The sequence below is a fragment of the Phacochoerus africanus genome, chromosome 3 (assembly GCF_016906955.1).
Source record: "Phacochoerus africanus isolate WHEZ1 chromosome 3, ROS_Pafr_v1, whole genome shotgun sequence".
NCBI classification, from domain to species: Eukaryota; Metazoa; Chordata; class Mammalia; order Artiodactyla; family Suidae; genus Phacochoerus; species Phacochoerus africanus.
In genome coordinates this window covers 56325155-56336142 of record NC_062546.1, presented here as the reverse complement: position 1 = coordinate 56336142, position 10988 = coordinate 56325155, and the positions used below count along the sequence as shown (strand labels likewise).

At 43.7% G+C, this 10988-nt stretch overlaps 1 pseudogene; it reads right to left on the bottom strand.

The window, feature by feature from the left end:
* Window positions 1–2911: 2911 nt before the first annotated feature.
* On the bottom strand, window positions 2912–4724 carry LOC125122134 (G1/S-specific cyclin-E1-like; annotated as a pseudogene).
* Window positions 4725–10988: the final 6264 nt, after the last annotated feature.

Below are 10988 nucleotides of genomic sequence, written 5' to 3'. Positions count from 1 at the left end.
TGATCAAATCCTCCTGAGGGAGATACGCCAAAGGAGAGAAGCATATCAAGCTATTAAACATAAGTTGTTTTCACTTGTCAGGCATCTATGGGTATTACTGGACAGATGGTAAGAACTAGGAATCATTCTCCTACATTAAAGCCGAAATGGAGAAGACAGTGTGAAGATGCCTAACTGGGACACAAGAGGAAATGCAGGTAAGGAAACAATCCATCATTGCATGAAAGAAACAAACTTCCACTGAACTCCTGGTCCAAAAAATTCTAACTACATACTGTGTGGTTCCAACTATACGATGTTCTGGAAAAGGCAAAACTATGGCCAGAGTAAAAAAAGTTAAGTGATTGCCAGGGTTTAGGAAAGAAGAGATGAGTCAGCAGAGCACAGAGAATTTTTATAGCAGTGAAACTATTCTGTATGACAGGACAACAGTAGATACTTGTCATTACACATTTGTCAAAACCCATGGAATGTACAAGAGTGAGCCCTAAGGTAAGCTATGAACTTTGGGTGACAACAATGTATCAATGCAGGCTTATCTGTTATAGGAAATGTACCTCTCTGGTGGAGGATATTGATGGTGGGGGAGGGGGAGCGTGTGGAAGCAGCAGGGAGGATATGGGAAATCTCTGCACTTACTATTTAATTTTGCTGTTAACCTCAAATAGCTCTAAAAAAATAAAATCTATTTTTTTTGAAATCCCTCCTTTGATAAAAACTTAAATGCAGACATTCCAAACACATGTGGAGTACAAGCACAACCCAGCTACTTGCCATTGGAAAAGCCCTAACCCTTCCTTAAGTGATATTGCTCCTCGTATAGAGATTTTTCCAACCCTCTCTTCTCAGTCACAGTATACCCTGGAGAGAAGTTGAGAGCAGGCAGAGGAGGGGTACCAAGTTCCAATTTCTTACACTGATCAGGCACAAGCACCTGTTGCATGACTCTTTTGTGTCTGAACCAGTTTATCTTGAGAATAAACAAGAAGTGGTCGTTTTTGCATCTGCATAATGTTGACTGAAGAGAAGTTAAGTGAGCATGCATCCCGTGGTGAATTTCTTTTGCAAAAAAGAAGGGTAAGAAGGAAAGCACAGGGCAATGCTTAGAGCAGATGCCTAATCTGGCTCCAACTAAGAGAGAGATCCTGGGGTCAAGCTGAGAATGACAGGTCCCAGATGAGAGAAAAAGTGGTATTCTGAGTGCCAAAATACCATTCATGCTACTTCCTGTAGTGCTTTTTTCTCATCTCTTAGCAACACAATATCAATATATTCTCTCACTCTTTTAAAAAGGGCACTTTTAGAAATTTTGCCCAGAGGGCACAGGACCTCCCCTCTTCCTTCCCCATCCTCTCTTCTCTCCTACCATCTTTCCAACAACCCTAACCTTGTTGCTGCTGGGCATGGAACTTGTTTCAGCCATTTATTCCTAGACTTTTAAGCCATTCTGTCATTATTTTAGGTGTAGTTGTCAAAAAAGTAAATGTATATGTAAGGAATCATGATTTTTTTTTTTTTTTGGTCTTTGCAAAGTCTTTTTAAGGATGTACTGGCCATTGATTTATTCAGAAGGTCAGCAGGCTGTGCCAAATTATTTTCAAAGGCTGAAACATGATGATTCTCATACAAATATAGACAGTGATACGTCAAAGATTTTGCACAGCTCAGTAATTAGTTTGGGAACCAGTCAGAGAGTACAGTTTGTTGCAAGAGGAATAAGAAGCAGTTTATACAGGGAATCAGGGATACAAAAGAATGTTAAAATAAGATTGCTGGAGTTCCCATCATGGCTCAGTGGTTCACAAAACCAACTAGTATCCTTGAGGACAAGGGTTCAATCCCTGGCCTTGCTTAGTGAGTTAAGGATCTGGTGTTGCCAAGAGCTGTGCTGTAGGTCACAGACACGGTTTGGATCCCACATTGCTGTGGCTGTGGCCAGTGGCTACAGCTCCAAATTCGACCCCTCACCTGAGAACCTCCACATGCCACAGGGGTGGTCCTAAAAAGACAAAAGACAAAAAATAAAATAAAAAAATAAAGATTGCTTAGGGTAGATACAAAACTGGCTAATACCAATAAAACCAAAACCTTTGAGGATTTCTTTTCTTCCCATAATTCCTTTTTTTTTTTTTTTTTTTTTTTGCTTTTTAGGGCCTCACTCACAGCCACAGGAACATGGGATCTGAGCCTCATCTGAGATCTACATACACCACAGCTCACAGCAATGCCAGATCCCCGACCTACTAAGCAAAGCCAGAATTGGAACACCCATCCTCGGGGATACTACCCAGATTTGTTTCAGCTGGGCCACAATAGCAACTCCAGGAATCATAATATTTTCTTTCATAAAACCGGATGTCTCAAAGACAATGTCATCTTTATTTAAAAAAAAAAAAAGGATAGACGTAGCAGCACTTACAAAACAATAGTTCATGAAAGGCACTGTACACTGTCAACTGATAATATGGAAAGGGCAGACCACCAGCACAGCTGGCTGTGGGCTGCACATCACAACGCTCATAACCACCTGCTCCACTTAATACAACACAACCCAGAACGCCCAAGGGGAGGACAACAGCAACACAGCACTCCTCAATTTCAAGACCTTGTTATGTGTGTGACTAGTCAATCAAGTCAAGTATCACCCTCCTTAACAGCATCTGGAGCACTCGTTGCTGTGCTGGAGGTGGCTGGTGTACTTGACCCACTTATTAGAAAATCTAAGCATTCAATTAAAAAACACTTCTCCCTGTCCAATGCTATGTCCACAGAAACCTCCTATGGTGGAAGAGAGATGCTCTTCCATTTAAATATCTGTAACAGCTAATGCAGGCCTCTGCTGCAGCAGACAGGAGAGAACCTGGAGCAGGCACTTGGGCACAGCTGTCTTTGGTGGAGGATGCTGGTGTGGTCATGCTGTTCCCTGCCCACTGCTCTGCTTCTTACTGTTCTGTGGGAGGGTGAGGCTCCAGCAGGGAGAGGAGAAATCCTATTTCCTTCAGACAATATGGCTTTCTTTGCTTGGGCTCTGTCCAGCAAATCCAAGCTGTTTATATGGGTCTGGTGATGTTGTGGGCATCTTCAGCAGGAACCCCTGTGAAGTGCTTAAGTTTTGAGCTTCCTGTCTCCCTTATAACCATGGCAAATGGAATCATCCACTTGACACACTTCTCTATTTCACACCACTGATACCCTGAAACTTTTTGCATCAATTCGGATGAAGAGAAATGATACAAGAGAACACCGTGGGGAAATTCTAAGCAGCCAACATCCAGGACACAGAGATCTAAAAGCTCTGCAATCTGTATGAAGACTTGCTGGGGGTACTGTGGCAGGAGCACCTCCTAAAAATCATTTAGAGGAGTTCCCATCATGGCTCAGTGGATAACAAATCCAACTAAGAACCACAAGGTTGCAGGTTCGATCCCTGGCCTCGCTCAGTAGGTTAAGGATCTGGCATTGCCGTGACCTGTGGTGTAGGTTGCAGACACGGCTCAGATCCCAAGTTGCTGTGGCTCTGGCATAGACCTGCAGCAGCAGCTCCGATTGGACCCCTAGCCTGGGAACCTCCATATGTCGCAGGTGTAGCCCAATACAAAAAAAAAATTTAAAAAAATTTAAAAAATAAAAAAGAATTCATTTAGATATGCAACCTGCATGTATATATTCAGCCAAGACACAATGGTCAGGAGACTTAAATGCCACTTAAGGGCCTTCTTTTTTTTTTTTTTAAGGGCCTTCTTAATGATTAATTCCATGGTAAGAATTTCATCTACTGAACAAGCCCCATCTGTAACATAAGCAAACTGGTACAACTTTGGAGGACAGATTTCCTCAAGTTTGGCAGCAATAAATAAAGATGAAATCCCAATAAACAGTAAAAGCGTTTTTACAGCTTTTGCTGTGTTGCCATGTACCGATCAAAGAAATCCTGTGCCAAGTAAAATGTCTCTCTATGAAGTTAATAGACTTCGCACACCTCCAGCAACCAATCCAGAAGAATTGCTTGCATTTTAGGCTGAAGAAGAGGGTGCCGCTGCATAAGGTACTTATCCCTCAAGTATGTCTTTTCCTGGTTTAACATGATTTTCCATACTTCTGTTTTTTGGTTTTTGGTTTTTGGGTTTTTTTTGTCTTTTGTCTTTTGAGGGCCACACCTGCAGCACATGGAGGTTCCCAGGCTAGGGGGTCTAATCGGAGCTGTTGTTGCTGGCCTACGCCACAGCCACAGCAATGCCAGACCCGAGCCTCATCTGCAGCCTATACCACAGCTCACGGCAATGCCGGATCCTTAACCCACTGAGCAAGGCCGGGGATCGAACCTGAAACCTAATGGTTCCTAGTCTATTCCTTTCTGCTGCTCCACAACGGGAACTCCATTACCTCTTCTCTATTTGTCCAGTTCAGTATAGGCAGTGTTTGAGGCTCTGGATGGTGGGTGACTCTGAGGCTTCTACACAGAATTTGGGTATACAAGCTCATCCTCTTCTTTGTCAGGTGTGGGAATAAAGGAGCAGGGGTTTTCACAGGCTGTGTAATTGTCCCAAGGCTGACTGCCACACTGGCTTCTCACAGTTCTGCCAATTTTGGCTACTTCTTCATCTGGATCTTGCAAAAAAAACGGCCACATTTGCCTTCCTTTTCCTGGAGCGAACAGAGACATCAGTGCCACTTTCCTCTTTCATAGTGGCAGGTTCCTTCGCATCCCTTTCCTTCTTCTCCCTCATCAGGGCGCTGGGCACAAGTTCAGACCTCAGGCCCAAAGCCAGCACGAGCTGAGGCTGGAGGCAGGAGGCAGAGGCGAGCTGTGGCTGCGGGCCGAGCACAGCGGTGGCAGGATCCGCACCTGCCCCCACGCTGGTGGCCAAGCCAACTGCCAGGAATCATAATTTTAAAAAAGAATACAATTTATTCTGAAGATGGCGGAAGACTAAGAGGACACACTCACCTTCTCCCACAAACACATCAAAAAAACACATCTAACATGTAAAACAACTTGCACAGAACATCACCTGAATGCTGGCAGAACTTAAACCTCCAAAAAGGGCAAGAAACTCTTGACATAACTAGGTAGAACAAAAAAAAAGAGAGAGAAAGAAAAGAAATCAGGATGGGACTAGCATTCCCCAGAGGGAGCTGCAAAGGAGAAAAGGAACCCACATCCTGGGAAACCACCTAATTGATGGAAAGATGAGCCGAGTCAGAGGGACCTTAACGTCACCGAGAAAAGTGCAGCAGCTGGACTGAGAACAAGAAAGTAAAGTGAGAGTTGCACACATCATCTGAACCACAGGCCCGGACACAACAGCCTGAGACACTCAGGCAGGGGCTGGGCACTGAGACTCAGGCTCCAGAGGTCAGTCCTGGGGAGAAGACTGGGACTGGCTGTGTTGGGACAGCCTGAGGGGCTAAGGAGCAGTGTGCTATGGGCAGGGGAGCAGTACGCCACAGGCTGAGGAGGGGAACGCCACAGCAGAGGGAACCTGGGAGAAGATCTGGACCCCCAGAAGAGGCAAGGCGCCATCGTTGTGGTGGGCGAGAGGAGGAGGGACAGACGCCAAGGAAACTCCCTGCACCAGAGCATGCGCTTGCCCACAGGCTCTCAGAGGGCAGTGTGGCTAGAGGCTACGAGAAGCCTCTTGCTCATTTAGAGGAGACTGGGCGCTTCTTGTGCAGGCTAACAGTGGCCAGGCACCTCTTGTGTGGGCTAAGTGCGACGTGATGCCTCTTGCATGATCTACAGGTGGCAAGAACAGACCGTGACAGTGGTCTCAGAGGTCAGAGGGAGGCATGACTGGCCACCACTGGGAGCCTGTGAGTGGGCTCCATCTGTGACCCCAGTCACCTCAGGGGTTGGCAAAAAAAGAAGAAGAAGAAGAAGGCACTGCAACCAAGCACCATATGCTGCTGCTCTCACTTCCCTGGGAACACACCCGCCCTGCAGCTGCCAATGCCAAACACTCTGGGCGGCACCCAGACACACTTGGTCACTGTTCATTCCCAAGACCCTACAACCAGGAGCATTTGGTGCAGCCCCCCCCACCCCCACCCCCGCATGGGCTCAGTGGGACAGGGTGCGGGTGCTTCTTGCATGGTGTGCAGGTGGTGGGGGCAAACCACCACAGTTATCTCTGACTCCAGAGGTGGGCATGGCCCACGGCCACCGGGGATACCTGAACAAAAATCACTTGCAACCCCAACCACCTCAGAGGGCACCACAGAGAGGCCTCTGCTGCTGCCACTGCCAAACACTCTGGGCAGTGCCCAGATGCTTGATCACTGTCCTTTCCCAGAAACCTGCAACTAGGAGCAGCTTGTGCAGCACCTTCTGTGGGGGTTAAGCAGGACAAGGTGCTTCTTGCATGGTCTACAGGAGGCAGGGGCAAACCACTGCAGTTATCTCTGGCTCCAGAGGTGGGAGTAGCTCGCCACCACTAGGGGTCCATGAACAGACACCACTTGCAGCACCATTCACCTCAAGGTCACCACAGAGGAGGGCATTGTGACCAAACACCACCTGTTGGTGCTATCGCACCCCTGGGAACACATCTGCCCTGCTGTTGCCACTGCCAAACGCTGCAGGCAATACCCACACACCTGATCTCTGTCACTTCCCAAGATCCTGCAACTAGGAACAGCCTGTGCAGCACCTTCTATGTAGGCTAAGTGAGATGGGTTGCTTCATGCAAGGTCTACAGGTGGCGGGGGAAAACTACAGCAGTCATCACTGGCTCCAGAGGTGGTCGTGGCCCGCTACCACTAGGGGTCCCTGAACAGGCACCACCTGCAGTTCCAATCACCTCAGAGGAGGGCATTGCAATTAAACACAAGCTGTTGTTGCTCTCACTCCCCTGGGAACACACGCACCCTCCTGCTGCTACTGCCAAATGCTCTGATCACCTTGCAGATCTGCCTAGAGCTCCTTACCACTTTCCAGGGTCCTGCAAATAGGAGTGGCCTGTGCCACCTGCCTGCAGGTCCTTGCTGCTACAGAGCACCCAACAACCAGGCACTGACAGCTGGCCTTACCCATTGCCTCCTTCTCCCTGAAAACACACTGAGCATCCTGGGGATAACAGCCTGCTCACACCAAAGAAAGAGACAGCAAATATCCAAACTCCCACACCAAAAATAAATAGCAACCCCCCAAAAAGTACAAAGGGGTACTCTTGCATAGAAGTAGCCTTACAAGACTACAGTTTGGCATCCCCAAACTCACAGAGAAAGAAAAACACAAGCAAGATGAAGAAGCACAGAAACCATTCTCCGTTAAAGGAACAGGAGAATTCCCCTAAAACAGTCAACAATGAAACAGACCTCTGCAGTCTGACAGAATTTGAGTTCAAAAGGGAGATAGTGAAAATACTGAAGGAATTAAAAGACAATATGAACAGTAATGCAGATTCCTTTAGAAAGTAACTAGAAAATACAATGAGGAGCCGAGAAAAACTAAAAAACTTATTTGCAGAGATGTAAACTGAGATAAAGGTAATAATGAGCATAATGAATAATGCAGAGGAACGAATTAGTGACGTGGAAGATAGAATAATGGAAATCAACCAGTTGGGACAGCAGACAGAAAACCAAATGAAAAAACATGAAAACAATGTAAGAGACCTATGGGATAATATAAAGTGGGCCAATCTACGCATAACAGGAATTCCAGAAGGAGAAAAAAAAAAAAGAAAAGGGGATTGAAAATATATTTGAAGAAATTATGGCTGAAAATATTCCAAATCTAAAGGATAATGACATCAAGATACAGGAAGCACAGAGGGCCCAAACAAGTTGAACCCAAACAGGCACACACCAAGACATATTATAATAAAAATGGTAAAAATTAAAGAGAGGATTCTAAAGGCAGCAAGAGAAAAGCAAAGCGTTAATTATAAGGGAACCCCCATACGGCTATCAGCTGATTTCTCTACAGAAACATTACGGGCCAGAAGGGAGTGGCAAGATATATTTAAAGTATTGAAAGGAAAAAAATTGCAACCTAGAATACTCTATCCAGCAAGAATATCATTTAAAATAGAAGGGGAGGAGTTCCCGTCGTGGCGCAGTGGTTAATGAATCCGACTAGGAACCATGAGGTTGCGGGTTCAGTCCCTGCCCTTGCTCAGTGGGTTAACGATCCGGCGTTGCCGTGAGCTGTGGTGTAGGTTGCAGATGCTGCTCGGATCCCGCGTTGCTGTGGCTGTGGCTTAGGCCGGTGGCTGCAGCTCCGATTCAACCCCTAGCCTGGGAACCTCCATATGCCGCGGGAGTGGCCCAAGAAATAGCAACAACAACAAACAACAATAACAACAACAACAACAACAACAAAAAAGAAGATAAAATAGAAGGGGAAATAAAGAATTTTCCCAAGAAACAAAAGCTAAAAGAGTACAACAACACTAAACCCATTCTAAAAGAAATCTTGAAAGGGCTTCTCTAAATTAAAAAAAAAGAGGAGTTCCTGTCGTAGCGCAGTGGTTAACGAATCTGACTAGGAACCATAAGGTTGCAGGTTCAATCCCTGGCCTTGCTCAGTGGGTTAAGGACCCGGCATTGCCGTGAGCTGTGGTGTAGGTTGCAGACGCAGCTCGGATCCCACATTGCTGTGGCTTTGGTGTAGGCCAGAGCTATACTCCGATTAGACCCCTAGCCTGGGACCCTCTATATGCCACGGGAGCGGCCCTAGGAAAAGGCAAAAAAAATAATTAATTAATTAATTAATTAAAAAGAGAGAAAAAGAAGAATTAGGACGGAGGAAACCACAATTGGAAAGCAGATACTCAAATAAGCCAGCACACAGATCTAAACATGAAGACGCTAAAAAAAAAAAAAGACATCAAAATCCTACAATGTGGGGAAGGAAAGTAAGAAAATATAGATTCTTCATTTTAATGATGTGTTTGAGCCTATATGACTATCAGACAAAAGCAAGCAGATATAGGAAGGGCTTAACATGCTTAAAACACAGGGTAACCAAAAGTCAAAACTGAACATTATATTCACAAAAAGTGAAAAGTACTCAAACATAAAATAAATGGAAACCATCTAGTCAAAAAAGAAAAGAAGAAAAGAGAAACATGGAATTGACTGGAAAACAAGGTTTAAAATGGCAATCAATATGTATCTATCAATAATCACCTTAAATGTCAATGGACTGAATGCTCCAATCAAAAGACACAGAATGGCAGATTGTATAAAAAAAGCAAAAAACTTCAATCTGTTGTCTACAAGCAACTCACCTTAGGGCAAAGGACACATACGGATTGAAAGTGAGGGGATGGGAAAAGATATTTCATGCCAATGGACAAGACAGGAAAACAGGAGTTGCAATAATCACATCAGACAAAATAGACTTTAAAACAAAGGCCATAAAGAAAGACAAAGAAGGATACTATATAACGGTTAAAGGATCCATTCAAGAAGAGGATATTACAACCATCAATATATATGCCCATAATATAGGAGCACCCAGACACCTACAACAAATATACAGACATAAAAGGAGAAATTGATGGGAATACAATCATAGTAGGAGACTTTAACATAGCACTCACATCAATGGACATATCCTCTAGACAGAAAATCAATAAGGCAACAGAGATCCTAAATGACACAATAGAAAAGTTAGACTTAATTGGCATTTTAAGGACATGACATCCAAAAAATCAGAATATACATTCTTCTCAAGTGCACATGGAACATTCTCAAGAATTGATCACATATTGGGGCACAGAGTTAACCTCAACAAACTTAAGAGTATAGAAATTATTTCAAGTATCTTCTCTGACCACAGTGGCATGAAACTAGAAATCAACCACAGGAAAAGAAATGAGAAAAATACTGACTACACGGATTCTAAACAACATGTTACTAAAAAACCAATGGGTCAATGAGGAAATCAAGAAGGAAATTAACAAATACCTCAAGACAAATGATAATGATACAACCACTCAAAATATATGGGAGGCCGCAAAAGCAGTGCTCAGAGGGAAATTCATAGCAATACACACCTTCCTCAAAACAGAAGAAAAATTCAAATTGAGAACTTAACCTACCACCTAAATGAATTAGAAAAGAACAAGAAAGACCTAAAGTCAGCAGGAGGAAGGAAATTATAAAGATCAGAGAGGAAATCAATAAAATAGAGATTAAAAAAAAAACAATTGAAGAAATCAATCAAACCAAGAGCTGGTTCTTTGAAAAGGTAAACAAAATGGGCAAACCTCTGGCCAGACTCACCAAGAAGAGGAGAGAAAAAAACCAAATAAACAAAATCAGAAATGAAAAAGAAGTCACAATGGATACTACAGAAATACAAGAAACCATGAGAGAATACTATGAACAATTGTATGCCAACAAATTTGACAATCTAGAAGAAGTGGACAACTTTCTAGAGACTTACAACATGCCAAAAGTGAATCAAGAAGAAATAGATCAACTGAACAGACTGATCACTAGAATGAAATTGAGTATGTCATAAAAAACACCTCCTACAAATAAAAGTCCAGGACCAGATGGCTTCACAGGCAAATTCTACCAAACATAAAAAGAGGAACTTATACCCATCCTCCTTAAACTTTTTCAAAAGATTAAAGAAGAAGGAACACTCCCAAAGACATTCTATGATGCCACCATCACCATAATTCCAAAACCAGACAAAGATACCACCAAAAGAAAACTACAGGCCAATATCTTTGATGACTATAGATGCAAAAATTCTCAACAAAATGTTAGCCATCTGAATCCAACAACATATAAAAAAGATCACACACCATGTCCAGGTGCACAAGGATGGTTCACCATACAGAAATCAATCAACATCATACACCACATTAACGAAAGAAAAGTCAAAAACCACATGATCATCTCGATAGACACAGAAAAAGCATTTGTCAAAGCCCAATATCCATTCATGATCAAAACTCTTACCAAAGTGGGTATAGAGGGAACATACTTTAACATAATAAGAGCCATTTATAACAAACTCACAG